The sequence below is a fragment of the Ranitomeya imitator genome, chromosome 8, assembly GCF_032444005.1.
Source record: "Ranitomeya imitator isolate aRanImi1 chromosome 8, aRanImi1.pri, whole genome shotgun sequence".
NCBI classification, from domain to species: Eukaryota; Metazoa; Chordata; class Amphibia; order Anura; family Dendrobatidae; genus Ranitomeya; species Ranitomeya imitator.
Window position 1 is genome coordinate 199,310,337 of NC_091289.1, and position 16,458 is coordinate 199,326,794.

Sequence of the window (16,458 nt, forward strand, 5' to 3'; positions counted from 1 at the left end):
ATGGATAGCCCGGTTATCTAATTACAACTTCAAGATCAAGTATCGAGCAGGTCGCAAGAATGGAAATGCCGATGCCCTATCCCGGATGCCACACTTGAGAGATGTAGAAGAAGAAACGGGGGAGCTTGAAGAAATTGAACTACCAGCCTTCCATCATCCCAAGGCAAAACATCATCAGTCAAGTACCTATCAGAAACAACAAGAGGTGAATTTTAATCCGTTAGCACACCATAGATGGGCTGACACCCAAGACAGCAATCCAGCTGTGAAGTTGGTGAAGGAACTGTTAACTGAGCAAAGTACATATCCCGATGAGGATGCCCCAGAAGAGACGCATCAACTCTGGAAAGAGAGAGGCAAAATGTTCCTGTATCAAGGGAAGCTCTGTAGGAGGTACACCAATCCGAAAACACATGAATTGGTTTGGCAGATTATCGTGCCTAAACAAGATGTCAAGATGGTCCTCGAAGCTTACCATAATGGTGCTGGTCACTTTGGTTGGAAAAAGTTAGAAGTACTTCTAAGAGAAAGATTTTATTGGGTCGGGATGAGAAAATCAATCGAACAGTGGTGCAGAAATTGTGGCCCGTGCAGCCTCAGAAGAAACGATCAAAAGAACCAAAGAGCACCACTGCAGCCCATAATCACCAAACAACCACTTGAACTTGTAGCCATAGACCACGTGAAGTTAATACCAAGCCGGTCCGGCTATGTCTATGCCTTGAACATCGTGGACCATTATTCACGCTTCTTGGTAGTAGTACCCGTAAAAGATCTGACAGCAAAAACAGCAGCCAAAGCGTTCCAAACGTACTTTTGTAGACCCCATGGATATCCGGAACAGGTTCTCACCGACCAAGGTACAGCCTTTGAATCAGAGATCTTTAGAGAATTCTGTAACATGTATGGTTGCAAAAAGATCCGGACGACGGCCTATCATCCACAAACAAACGGCTTATGTGAGAAGATGAACCATATTGTAATAGACCTACTAAAGACTTTACCTGAGACAGAAAGGAATCAATGGCCAGAGAAATTGCCTGACTTGGTGGATCTGTATAATCATGTCCCGGTGAGCTCCACCAACTGCACCCCAGCTTACCTTATGCGTGCAAGACCCGGCCAATTACCAATCGATCTAGAAATGGGAATTCTGAAACCAGACGCAGAAGTTCAAGACTCAAATTGGGATATCATACGGCAAAAGCAGTATCGCCAAGTGCAAGAGAGTGTGGAAAGAAGCCTTCAGCAAACTAGAGAAAGACAAGAGCAAACTTTCAACCAGAATGCTCTAGCGACCCCATTAAGACCGGGTGACCAAGTGCTCAAGAGAAACCGTCGAACCAACAAACTAGACAATCAGTGGGAAGCCGTACCCTACACAGTTTTACCAACAAGAATGGATAATCCTAAAATGTGTCTCATTAGCAAAAACGGAGGCTTAACATCTGTACTAGTGTCAAGAGACAATCTTAAATTGTGTCCGGAAGCATTGAAAGAGCCAGAAGTTGTCCAGTCAGAACCAGAAGTTATTCAACCCATACAGGTTCAACCAGTAAAGGAAAAACAAGAGGAAATGTATCACACCTGTATAGGAGACTTTCCCAAAACCCTACTAACATACCATGGTGCAGTAGTGGTTCCCATGGTGGCCTTTTACCCAAAACCGAACCCAATACCAGAAGTCCCAAGACAGGAAGAGGCTGATCCCGTACTACAGGAGGTTCCAGACCAGGAAGAACAGATTCCTGATCAGAGTAATCCCATTCACGGTGGACTTGCCAACTCCATAGTCATGGAATTATCTTTAGCAGAGCGGGCAGATACTACATCCGCAGTAGACAGTAGTACACCACATGAAGAGACACCGCTATTACGTAGATCACAGCGTAGTACCCAGGGTCAATTACCGGCCAGGTATGCAGATTACCAACTATAAAGCTCATAATGTGAATTGTATATATGTTATGCCGTATATAGTTAAACAGAAAATGTACTATAGTCATTGTTATCAGTCTGCAACGTTTAAGCCCAGTACCTACAGAGACTTGTCTGTATGAACTTCTTGCATATTCTTGAACTTGTTATCAGCCCGGAGGCACTAAATCAAAGCTCCGGAAAGACTGCTTTTTGAACTTTGCTTTTTGCTCTTTTTGAACTTTCTTTAGACTTTATATTGAGTACCTTCAAGGGTAGAACTGTATTAATGGACGCTATTTGAAGTGACTTTTTACAGAACTCTATTTTTGTTTCCTTGAGTGGTTTTTGTAACTTTTCATTTTTAAGACTCTGTACATATTAATTGTTATTTCAAAATGTTATCGTCCCACAGTCCCGGAGTACTGTTCTTAACTAAGGGGGAATGTGGCACCCCTAGGGGTATTTGCCACAAAAATAGTTACTGACAATAAATACAAATACTAAGATAGCAAAACTGCACTACCACCTCCGGCCAGAAGGGGGGCTCCAGAGACTTCCCTTGATCCATTCTGGTCTGAGAGAAGAAATGGCAGTTGGGCTAAGGAGCTGAAAGTGAGAGGTCATACAGCTGAATTTCTAACAGCCCTATGACGGTTTCCAGGCCCAAATCACCGACCTGAGGAGAAGAGGGATAGAGAAAAGGGACATTGTGAGAACCGGGTAGCATTAATCACTACCCAGAACAGGCGCAAAGACGGATACCGGATCCGTGGCTGTATTCATTATATATAATACAGCAACCGGAAAAACGTGAGGTGATATCAGCTTCACTAGGGCCGGACGCAGCAACAGACACAGAGTTCAGCGGTACTCCTGGAGGGGGTAAGCCGATAAAAGGACTCGGGTTGCCCGTCGAACCAGGACCCGGAGGGGACAGATTGGGCCGGCAGCCAGTTCACATACAGCAGCAGGGCCACACAGAAATTGCGCACAATAAGAGGCGAAGACCCCGGCAGGGTCAAAGTAACTCAGAGTTCCCATACAGACTCCGGTGACAGGACTGGTTGTAAATCCTTTTATGTTAAAGTAAACTGGTTAAACGTTTCAGTGCCTCAGTCTTTCATTTGGACAATAGCCATCTATCCAGGATCGGGATCGTCACCGCTGGGAGAACCTGCTGCTGATCAAGTAAGTGCCTGTCCCCTCATGATACCCCTTACACTGTGCATTGCCTGAGGCCACAGCACCGGGTCAAGCCACCCGTGACATCCCCCTCAAGAGACAGACTCCATTGGTCCGGTGCTGGGTATCCCGGTCTCCTGGGCGTCACATTAATATGAAAAACAAGTCAGCTCACCTGTCCAGGCTACTCCTCATCTGATCCCACATGGAAGGAAGGAAGCCGAGCAGCAGGTTAGAAATGCACACAAGGAGAAAATCCAGGGGGATATAGGTACTCATAAAAAAAATTAAATGTATCCATAATTTTAAAAAGTTCCATTAATGTTACATAAGGCATATATTGTGAACATCAACACATAGCAGCATATGACGCTACAGCAACTTTAGCCTACGTGTTTCGACAAGATGATCTTATTCATGGCTAATGTCATGTCTTGCAGCTGCTCTAATCCTGGTGAGCTAGTGGAAGAGTTAGACTCTGTCATTTGCACCATTCTATGTACTTGCTGGGACCGTTCTATATGTTTTTGACTGGAGGTTCAATAAAGTATTTCCACACTGTTTTACCCTCACTCTGTGTTGTCTGAGTAGTGTTCTGCCCACGGGAAAGGAGCTTGGGCGTTCAGTGGATGAGCCCTGCTCTATGTGGTCTTTCTAAAGACAGCCAGGCCAGCAGACGAGAGCACCCATTGACCCTCGTGTCTCCACAGAAAGAAAACAGATGCTACTTATGGACACATTGCCATCATTAATACAGGAAACTGTATTTGGTCTTGTAAATCGCATTCACTATAATAGCAGAGGACACATGTATGAAAAATTGTGTTTTTCTGGATGATGTTTTTAGGATAGTTGTTTGAGCCTAAGGATGAAAGAGAGGATGGCTGCGGAATCAGACTACACGGGGTTTATTTGTAGTCTGTAACCATGGAAACCCATTGGTTTGCAGGCTACATTGCCAGGACAATGTACAGCAAACATCCACATTTTCTCTTTACCACAAACCTAATTATAAAACAACATTTTCACATATTTAAATTGAAAGTACGTTTCATAATGAAGATCCATCTGGTCATTTTTCTGTTACAAAGCTCCAAATCCTCTGCATCGATACATACGATTAATGCAGACAGTTTTGGTACAGAATATCAGACATTCCCGCTGCTTGTACTAAATCATTGAGTTTCCTCATGTTCGGTGAGAAGCGCGGTGGCATCTTTGTGTTGTTGTCGCTCGCTGCGTCGCATTGTATCATTGTTTCATTTGCAGAAGTTTCTTTTTTCCCTATTTTTTCCTTTCCGTTCTGCAGAGCACAGAGACGTTGAGGGTCGCCGTAGGGATGAAGCATCCACCGCGCTGCTTAAGATTCATTATCGCTTCCCTCTGTGGGTGCTCCATCCAAAACCCAACAGAGGGAATGACGAGAAAGAAAAAGCACTTCAGTAATCAAGAGCTAAAAGTTTCCTGCAGAACTTTCTCCATGATGATGCTTCTTATTAATAGATGGTACGAGGATTTCAATATGTGACCACGATGGCGATATCAGCATCACAAGGGGTGGAAGGAGAACACAGCAATGTACAGGCTCCTATCAGAATGTACGGGAGACTGCAACAAGACAGCAAAAAATATATCTTTCTACCGTGTTCGTCAGTAGATAGAAAAACACTAAATTAGAGACTCATCAGTGGTTGATACCTTTTAATGGCGAAAGGATGGTAACAAATGTCAGCTCTGGAGACTCCTCCGTCTCTTCGTCAGGCATAGAATAACACAAAATCTGAAGAGTCACATATTTATACACAGCAGGACACAGAATAGAGCAGTAATAAGACAAGTGACGTGAAGCAGAACTATCAGTATGGGAAGGGGAGAGTCAGTCATGGCAGTAAATATTGGAGTTCATAGATAAGGAGGATGGAAGTTTTATTGTCCTCTGATTATGGTCTGGTTCCGGTTGTGACGTCCCCACGAGGTCTAGTCCGGGCTGTGACACCATGAGGCATACCTCCCATCCGTCCCGGATCCAGCGGGACTGTCCCGATTTTGACAGTCAGCCCCGCGATCCTGGGCGGGACATTAGTTGTCCCGCACTGGCTGGGAGGTGTGTAATATCACCCGGTCAGCTCCCTGAGTCCCTGCACCCGCAGAGCAGCACACCTATTGGCTGCTCTGTGCGCACAGGACCTGTGATGAAGTCACAGGATGGGAGGAGTCAGGGGGTCACATGATCGGGAGGACCTCCGTGTACAGGACTCTGCTGGTTGCCATGGCGCCGGACGAGGGTAAGCGTATGTGTGAGGTCAGGAGGTGTTTACAGTGTGGATGTACCAGAGCCGTGTGTGTACGAGGTGTATGGATCGGAGCAGCGTGTGAAAGGTGTATGGAGCGGAGTCGTGTGTGTAAGGTGTACGGAGCCGTGTACGAGGTGTACGGAGCGCAGCCGCGTGTCTACGAGGTGTACGAAGCGGAGCAGCGCGTGAAAGGTGTACGGAGCAGAGTCGTGTGTGTAAGAGGGGTACGGAGCCATGTGTATTAGGTGAACGGAGCACAGCCGTGTGTGTACGAGGTGTACGGAGCGGAGCAGCGTGTGGAAGGTGTATGGAGCGGAGTCGTGTGTGTACGAGGTATACGGAGCGGAGCTACGTGTGTACGAGGTGTGCGGAGCAGAGCCATGTGTGTAGAAGGTATACGGAGTAGAGCAGCGTGTGCAATGTGTATGGAGCGAAGCCGTGTGTGTACGAGGTGTACGGAGTGAAGCCGTGTGTGTACGAGGTGTACGGAGTGGAGCCGTGTGTGTATGAGGTGTACAGAGCGGAGCCGTGTGTGTACGAGGTGTCACATGTGCAAGGTGTATGGAGCGCAGTCGTGTGTGTACGAGGTGTATGGAGCGGAGCTGTGTGTGTACGAGGTGTACGGAGTGGAGCCGTGTGTGTACGAGATGTATGGAGAGGAGCCGCGTGCGTACGAGGTGTATGGAGCGGAGGCGTATGTTTATGAGGTGTACGGAGTGGAGCCGTGTGTGTACGAGGTGTATGGGGAAGAGCCGTGTGTGTATGAGGTGTACGGAGCGGAGTCGCATGTGCAAGGTGTATGGAGAGGAGTCGTGTGTGTACGAGGTGTATGGAGCGGAGTCGCATATGTACGAGGTGTACGGAGCGGATGCTGGCTGTGTCGGATCGGCGCAGATATTGCTCCTCGCTCTGACACTGACTGGCACAGGAGACATGGAGAGGTCTTTATCAGTGGCGTATCACAGCTGCAGCGACGTGAGCAGTCAGCGGCGCAGCTGGATGACACCATTCAGCGCCGTGGGAGTGGAAGCTGCCGGCTGCTGCGAGGGTGCGTGGTGAAAGGTGTGTGTAGTGATGGAGAAGGTAATGATGGGGGTGGGGTAACCATGTGTGGCCATTATACTGTACCCAGCATTGTGTGGGGCCATTATACTGTATGGAGCATCGTGTGGGGCCATTATACTGTACCCAGCATTATGTGTGGCCATTATACTGTACCCAGCATCGTGTGGGGCCATTATACTGTACAAAGCATCATGTGGGGCCATTATGCTGTATGGACCATCACGTGGGGCAAGTATACTGTACACAGCATCATGTGGGGCCATTATACAGTATGGAGCATAATGTGGCCATTATACAGTATGGAGCATTATGTGAGGCCGTTATACAGTATGGGGCACTAGGTGGCCATTATACAGTATGGAGCATCATGTGGAGCCATTATACAGTAAGGAGCATCATGTGTGGCCATTATATAGTATGGAGCATAATGTGTGGCCATTATAAAGTACGCAGCATCATGTGTGGCCATTATACAGTACGAAGCATCATGTGGGGCTATTATACAGTATGGAGCATAATGTGGCCATTATACAGTATGGAGCATCATGTGTGGCTATTATACAGTATGGAGCATCATGTGGCCATTATACAGTATGGAGCATCATGTGTGGCCATTATACAGTATGGAGCACTGTGTGGCCATTAAACAGTATGGAGCACAGTGTGGCCAATATACAGTATGGAGCATCATGTGGAGCCATTATACAGTATGGAGCATCATGTGTGGCCATTATACAGTATGGAGCATCACGTGGGGCCAGTACACTGTACACAGCATCATTTGGGGCGATTATACAGTATGGAGCATCATGTGTGGCCATTATACAGTATGGAGCATCACGTGGGGCCAGTACACTGTACACAGCATCATTTGGAGTGATTATACAGTATGGAGCATCATGTGTGGCCATTATACAGTATGGAGCACTGTGTGGCCATTATACAGTATGGAGCACTGTGTGGCCAATATACAGTATGGAACATCATGTGGAGCCATTATACAGTATGGAGCATCATGTGCGGCCATTATACAGTATGCAGCATCATGTGGGCCCATTATACTGTATGGAGCATCACGTGGGGCCAATACACTGCACACAGCATCATTTGGGGCCATTATACAGTATGGAGCATCATGTGTGGCCATTATACAGTATGGAGCATCACGTGGGGCCAGTACGCTGTACGCAGAATCATTTGGGGCCATTATACAGTATGGAGCATCATGTGTGGCTATTATACAGTATGGAGCATCATGTGGGGCCATTATACAGTATGGAGCACTGTGTGGCCATATTTTTTTGTTTATAATTATTGTTTATGAAACATTGTGATCAGAAGTGCTAAATGGGTGTGGTTGGGGTGTGACTAGTTGTGAAATGGGTGTGGTCTAAAATATGCCACGGCAACTTTGTCCCTCCTTCCCTTCTTCGAAAGTTGGGAGGTATGCCATGAGGTCTGGTCTGTGATGCCCCCACGAGGTCTTGTCTGGGCTGTGACACCCCCCATGGGGTCTGGTCTGTGACGTCCCCATGAGGTCTAGTCTGGGCTGTGATGCCCCCATGCTGTCTGGTCCAGGCTGTGATGCCCCCACGAGATCTGGTCCAGGCTGTGACGCCCCCATGAGGTCTGGTCCGTGACATCCCCATGAGGTCTAATCTGGGCTGTTATACCTCCACGCTGTCTGGTCCAGGCTGTGATGCCCCCACGCAGTCTGGTCCAGGCTGTGACGCCCCCCCACGAGGTCTGGTCCGGACTGTGACATCCCCACGAGGTCTGGTCTGTGACGCCCCCCACGAGGTCTGGTCTGTGACGTCCCCATGAGGTCTAGTCCGGGCTGTGACGCCCCCCTGCGGTCTGGTCCGGGCTATGACTCCCCTACGAGGTCTGATCTGTGATGTCCCCATGAGGTCTGGTCTGGGCTATGGCGCTCCTATGAGGTCTGGCCTGTAACACCCCCACAAAGTCTGGTCCGGGCTGTGACGCCCCCATGAGATCTGGTCTGGGCTGTGACACCCCCACAAGGTCTGGTACAGGCTGTGATGCCCCCATAAGGTCTGGTCCGGGCTGTGATGCCACCATGAGGTCTGGTCCAGGTTGTGACACCCCCACGAGGTCTGGTCCAGGCTTTGTCACCCTCATGAGGTCTGGTCCAGGCTGTGACGCCCCATGTGGTCTGGTCTGTGACTCCCCCACAGGTCTAATCCGGGCTGTGACGCCCCCATAAGGTCTGATCCGGGCTGTGACGCCCCAATGAGGTCTAGTCTGGGCAGCGATGCCCCCACAGATCTCCGATTGTATCTGATGGCTTGGCTGTAGAAAAATGTAGACAATTTTTGTGTGTTTTGGATAAAAACTGTCCCATTTAAGATCTATTGGATGGTCACTTGGCTTCTCCTGCATGGACGGTTAATTTCAGTACAGGAGTAGATGAGTGCTAAGTTGATGGTGGGATAAACTTGATCAAAATGTTCATGGAGCATCTTCAGCTGCTGTTCAGACTCCGTTCAGATGATTAAATATCGTCAATGGTTCGTAACGTGATGGGACAAGATGACAAAAAGTCACTTTCAAGTTTGGCCATAAAACGAATGGTGTCCTGTAGATCCATATTCCTTCCTATCGCTGTAAAATCTCCTGTAAATTTATGTTGTTATCAAATTCATGGTAATTGTGGGTGAGGATGAAATTTGTACGTTTCACTACAGAATCAGCATCAAGTCCTGAATTGTCCTTGAAGATTTTGCAGCCATTTAATCCATCCTGGTGCAGGATGTTAGAGAACAAAGACTCCACAAGTAACAGGTGGTAACAAAAAGCTACTCAGGTCTCTTTAGAGGAGTCTCCACAGCGGCTATTTGTTACCATCTTTTCAGTTTGCCATTAAAACGTATCAACCACTGAGGACTAAGAAGTGTAATATTGTGTTACAAGACCACCAGGGATACAGACATTATCCCCTGCACTGCCCTAGACCAGAATTGATGCAAACATTAACCCCTGCACTGCCCTAGACCAACAGGGATGCCAACATTATCCCCTGCACTGCCCTATTCCACCAGGAATGACAATATTAACCGCTGCATTGCCCTATTCTTCCAGGGATGCCGACAGCACAGTGGCTCAGTGGTTAGCACAGCAGCCTTGCAGCGCTGGAGTCCTGGGTTCAAACCCCACTAAGTACGACATCTGCCAGGAGTTTGTATGTTCTCCCCGTGTTTGCGTGGGTTTCCTCCGGGTTCTCCGGTTTCCTCCCACATTCCAAAGACATACTCTTAGGGAATTTAGATTGTGAGCCCCAACGGGGACAGTGATGATAATGTGTGCAAACTGTAAAGCGCTGCGGAATATGTTAGCGCTATATAAAAATAAAGATTATTAACCCCTGCACTGCCCTATTCCACCAGGGATGCCGACATTAACCGCTGCATTGCCCTATTCTTCCAGGGATGCCAACATTATCCCCTCCACTGCCCTATTCCACCAGGAATGCCAATATTAACCGCTGCATTGCCCTAAACTGCAAGGGAAGCCAACATTATCCTCTGCAATTCTCTATTCCACCAGGGATGCCGACATTAAGCCCTACACTGGCCTATTCCACCAGGAATGCCAATATTAACCGCTGCATTGCCCTATTCTTCCAGGGATGCCAACATTAACACCTGCACTACCCTATTCCACCAGGAATGCCAACATTAACCGATGTATTGCCCTAAACCGCAAGGGAAGCCAACATTAACCTCTGCACTGCAGTAGACCACCAGGGGAGCCAACATTAACTTTTGCATTGCCCTAAACCACCAGGGATGCCCACATTAAGCCCTGCACTGCCCTAGACCACCAGGGGAGCCAACATTAATCCCTTGACTGCCCTAAATCACCAGGAATGTTGATATTAACTCCTTGACTATTTTAGAACAGAAGGGAAGCTGACATTAACCCTTGCACTGAACTAGACCACCAGAGATGCTGACATTAACCCTTTTGTTGCCCTAGTCCAGGGATGTCGACATTATCTCCTTCACTACCCTGCTCTAGATCATTAGTGATGCTGATATTAACCCTTCACTGCCTTAGACCATTAAAAGTGCTGGCACTGACACTGCTCTCGACCACTAGGTGTGTTGATCTGAATTTTAACCTCTAGACCCAAGATCACACAGCACCTTAATCTGGCTATTTAATTGGGGGGTGCTTTGACTCTACTTGCAGATGCCCTGATTATTATTATTATTATAGTGCCATTTATTCCATGGCGCTTTACATGTGAGGAGGGGTATACATAATAAAAACAAGTACAATAATATTGAACAACACAAGTCATAACTGGTACAGGAGGAGAGAGGACCCTGCCCGCGAGGGCTCACAATCTACAAGGGATGGGTGAGGATACAGGAGGAGAGAGGACCCTGCCCGCGAGGGCTCACAATCTACAAGGGATGGGTGAGGATACAGGAGGAGAGAGGACCCTGCCCGCGAGGGCTCACAATCTACAAGGGATGGGTGAGGATACAGGAGGAGAAAGGACCCTGCCCACGAGGGCTCACAATCTACAAGGGATGGGTGAGGATACAGGAGGAGAGAGGACCCTGCCCACGAGGGCTCACAATCTACAAGGGATGGGTGAGGATACAGGAGGAGAGGACCCTGTCCGCGAGGGCTCACAATCTACAAGGGATGGGTGAGAATACAGTAGGTAGGATAGAGCTGGTCATGCAGCGGTTTGGTCGATCGGTGGTTATTGCAGGTTGTAGGCTTGTCGGAAGAGGTGGGTCTTCAGGTTCTTTTTGAAGGTTTCGATGGTAGGTGAGAGTCTGATATGTTGTGGTAGAGGGTTCCAGAGTAGGGGTGATACGTGAGAGAAATCTTGTATACGATTGTGGGAAGAGGAGATAAGAGGGGAGTAGAGAATTAAATGTATTATTATACATTTATACATGCGAAAGGGGCAAATATAGACAAGCACAATAAACATGAGCAATGCAAGGCACACACAAGTACAGAAGGAGAGAGGACCCTGCCCGCGAGGGCTCACAGTCTACAGGGGATGGGTGAGGACATACTAGGGGAGGGTAGAGCTGATCATGCGGCAGTTCGGCAGACTACGGATCACTGCAGGTTGTAGGTGGTTCTTCAGGTTCTTTTTGAAGGTTTTCGTGGTAGGCGAGAGTCTGATGTGATTGCATTGAATGAAATAGCCTGATTGCCCCCATACAGTAAGCAGCCCCTAATGCTCATGCCCCGGGTCTCTAAGTCTTCTCTTAATGATTCCATAGCAGGGGCCCAAGGACGGTCTCCATGCAGCCTGAATACTTGGCTGGGGCCTGATTCTCACCCACAGGCGTGCATTTCACCACTGGGCACCATCGCACCCACTAGCATAGTGCAGAATACGGGTACGGTTGGCATTTGTGCACGGTTGTGCTGCAATCTACGGTACAATAATACAGATTTTGTGGTTAGGTCTCCTCCACCACAACTCTATGCAGTCATTAAAGGCCGGCACACAGATGCATCGCCCCGGGCCTCATGTAGGTGGGCAATTACCCCGCTGGGCTGTTCTGTGCCGTACATTAGGGATAATAACATTACAGTGAATTGACCCTTTCAAAACACCAGAACTAAAAGCCAAGAAACGTGAAACTCAGGATAATTTGGAGAAATTCCCTGAATATTTGTGAACGAGCTTTGTTTGTTGAGACTTCAGATATTTCCAGGACTCTGGCGGGCGCGGCGCTGCCGTCCCATAATGGCCGCTGTTCCCAAACACAGTCATTTCCTTGTTTGCATTACAGTCCCAACCAATCAGTAAAAAAAAAAACGTCCTGCTTCCATTTTAACAAAATAAAGTGACCTCACTGTAATTACAGCGGAGGGGGTCCTGGAGATCTGGAGACATTGTTTAAGAGCTCTGACATTCCCACACACAAAAAAAGAAATGGCTGCGGGGCATGAGCCGTCTCCTACAATATATGATTGATCCCCCAATCACCACAAGTCAACCAGACAGATTAATCATGTGTTGGTGCAAGCTGCTTGTCAGACGCCCCGGTAATAAACCTCATAAACATGGCTTCAGTAACAGAGGCAGATGCAGCAGAGCTGAGGGCGCAGTTTGGTGCAATAAGGAAAATTTAGCAAAATTGGTGTGAAGGAACAGAGGAGCCGAGCTCGGGGCCCCCAATCTAGTGGTGGGAATCAGAATTAAGGGCCCGATTCTGATTGGTGTTGCATAGGACTGTCACGGGATCTGCATTTAACATCTGCAATTCTGCTTTTTTTTTTACAGACACAACACAGCCCTAAAAAGTTTTTTGGTTGCACAACTTTTCTGAGAATTATTGCGGTGTGACCAGTGTATTGCCATGCATGGGGCCCCATTCCTAACAGTGGTAGGACCCATTTTAAATTCAACTCTGCTTCAAGTGATTGCTGCAGTCCAAGCCCCCCCGGATAGCCTGCAGGTCCTATCCGAGCCCCCCGGACAGCCTGCAGGTCCTATCCGAGCCCCCGGACAGCCTGGAGGTCCTATCCGAGCCCCCAGACAGCCTGGAGGTCCTATTCGAGCCCCCGGACAGCCTGGAGGTCCTATCCGAGCCCCCGGACAGCCTGGAAGTCCTATCCGAGCCCCCCAGACAGCCTGGAGGTCCTATCCGAGCCCCCGGACAGCCTGGAGGTCCTATTCGAGCCCCCGGACAGCCTGGAGGTCCTATCTGAGCCCCCCGGACAGCCTGGAGGTCCTATCCAAGCCCCCGGACAGCCTGGAGGTCCTATTCGAGCCCCCGGACAGCCTGGAGGTCCTATCCGGGCCCCCGGACAGCCTGGAGGTCCTATCCGAGCCCCCGGACAGCCTGGAGGTCCTATCCGAGCCCCCCGGACAGCCTGGAGGTCCTATCCGAGCCCCCCGGACAGCATGGAGGTCCTATCCAAGCCCCTGGACAGCCTGGAGGTCCAATCCGAGCCCCCCGGACAGCATGGAGGTCCTATCCAAGCCCCCGGACAGCCTGGAGGTCCTATCCGAGCCCCCAGACATCCTGGAGATCCTATCCGAGCCCCCGGACAGCCTGGAGATCCTATCCGAGTCCCTGGACAGCCTGGAGGTCTTATCTGAGCCCCCGGACAGCCTGGAGGTCTAATCCAAGCCCCCCAGTCTGGAGGTCCTATCCGAGCCCCCAGACAGCCTGGAGGTTTTATCCGAGCCCCCAGACAGCCTGGAGGTCCTATCCGAGCCCCCGGACAGCCTGGAGGTCTTGTCTGAGCCCCCTGGACAGCCTGAAGGTCCTATCTGAACCCTCGGGACAGCATGGAGGTCTTATCTGAGCCCCCGGACAGCCTGAAGGTCCTATCTGAGCCCCCCGAATAGCATGGAGGTCTTATCTGAGCCCCCCGGACAGCGTGGAGGTCCTATCACAGCCAGTAATGCACAGATTGGTGGTCAGACGGCTCGCAGTCACGGATTGTCCATGTGCCCCTGGAGGGCAGCACAGTGGCTCAGTGGTTAGCACTGCAGCCTTGCAGCGCTGGAGTCCTGGGTTCAAATCCCACCAAGGACGACATCTGCAAGGAGTTTGTATGTTCTCCCCGTGTTTGCGTGGGTTTCCTCTGGGTTCTCTGGCTTCTTCCCACATTCCAAAGACATACTGATAGGGAATTTAGATAAGCCCCATCGGGGACAGCGATGATAATGTGTGCAAACTGTAAAGCGCTGCGGAATATGTTAGCGCTATATAAAAAAATAAAGATTATTATTATTATTCCCCATAAATAACTATTCTGGAACATTCTCACACCCGCGTGATGATTAGTTCCGGTTACTCTCCCTGATGATGTCCCACAGTCTTCTTTTTATTTTTATTTGTAGTTATTTTTTAACAATGCATTTTTCAGTTTGCACCAATTTCATCAAACTGTGTGCATAATTTAGGTGAATTTGGCTCAAAGTCCATCAGCAAAAAACAGAATAACAAAAAAAAAAGACTGAAACAGGTTAAAACAAATAACGCTATAACTTATGGATAGCAGCGGCAGTGCACATGCTCGACCACCGCCACATTCACTCCCTATGGGCCTGTCAAGAGCTTCGCTCGGCTTTTTCTGACAGTCACCTAGTGAATGAACGCAGTGATGGTCGGGCGTCCGAGGTGCCGCTCCATTTTGTATTGGGGATCAGAATCCGGTGCACGGCTCAGTGGTCGAAGCTCCACAGGTCACCTGGTGTCTTGTGGAAAAGTGATAACTTGTTCTCCCTGTAGAACCACAGATGGAGGCAGGTGTTTCTTAAAGAAGTTGTCCACCACTTGGACCCCTTCTCGTACCCCTCTCTTGGCCCTGATAAAATAATAAATCTTATACTCCCCTCCCGTGTTGGCGCCGTTCCCGTGGTGTTGGCACTCGGAGTCCCTCGTGTGGTTGTTGTGACACGTGACCCCGGCGTCCATTCAGCTCTGGCGTCACTGTCCCGCCTTCTGTTGAGCTGAACATGAAGAGGAAATCAGAGATCTGCAGCCCGAACTAACTCTTCATGATAGACTTGTCCCGAGGTGGTGACGCTGACACCAGCGCTGATTGGGCGCCAGGGTCACATGTCACACAGCTGCACGGGACCCCTGGGAGAGCGAGTGCCGATATCACACGAACAGTGCCGGCACAGGAGGAGAGTATAGGCTTCATTATTTTATCTTGGCCAGGCATGCGGTATGAGAAGGGGCTGCCCTAGTAGTGGAGAACCCCTTTAAGCTTAGTGCGGAGTGACTGTGGGCACCTTGTGAGAAGTCGCCTTCTGCAGAGCCATGTATCCTAGGCTTCAGTGCTGTATACCCCAGGCTGCAGTGCCATATACCCAAGGCTGCAGTACCGCATACCCCAGGCTGTAGCGCCAGTACATCCCAGGCTGCAGCGCCGTATATCCCCGGCTGCAGCGCCGTATATCCCCGGCTGCAGTGCTTTATACCCTAGGCTGCAGCACAATATAATCCAGGCTGCAGCGCCGTATATCCCCGGCTGCAGTGCCATATACCCAAAGGCTGCAGCACCATATAATCCAGGCTGCAGCGCCGTATATCCCCGGCTGCAGTGCCGTATATCCCCGGCTGTAGCGCCAGTACATTCCAGGCTGCAGCTCCATATATCCCCAGGCTGCAGCACCGTATATCCCCAGCTGAAGCACCCTATATCCCTGGCTGTAGCGCCAGTACATCCCAGGCTGCAGCTCCATATATCCCCAGGCTGCAGCACCGTATATCCCCGGCTGCAGCGCCAGTACATTCCCAGGCTGCAGCTCCATATATCCCCAGCTGAAGCACCCTATATCCCCGGCTGTAGCACCAGTACATCCCAGGCTGCAGCGCCGGATATCCCAGGCTGTAGCGCCAGTACATCCCAGGCTGCAGCTCCATATATCCCCAGGCTGCAGCACCGTATATCCCCGGCTGCAGCGCCAGTACATCCCAGGCTGCAGCTCCATATATCCCCAGCTGAAGCACCCTATATCCCCGGCTGTAGCACCAGTACATCCCAGGCTGCAGCTCCATATATCCCCAGCTGAAGCACCCTATATCCCCGGCTGTAGCACCAGTACATCCCAGGCTGCAGCGCCGGATATCCCAGGCTGTAGCGCCAGTACATCCCAGGCTGCAGCTCCATATATCCCCAGGCTGCAGCACCGTATATCCCCGGCTGCAGCGCCAGTACATCCCAGGCTGCAGCTCCATATATCCCCAGCTGAAGCACCCTATATCCCCGGCTGTAGCACCAGTACATCCCAGGCTGCAGCGCCGGATATCCCAGGCTGTAGCGCCAGTACATCCCAGGCTGCAGCTCCATATATCCCCAGGCTGCAGCACCGTATATCCCCGGCTGCAGCGCCAGTACATCCCAGGCTGCAGCTCCATATATCCCCAGCTGAAGCACCCTATATCCCCGGCTGTAGCACCAGTACATCCCAGGCTGCAGCGCCGGATATCCCAGGCTGTAGCGCCAGTACATCCCAGGCTGC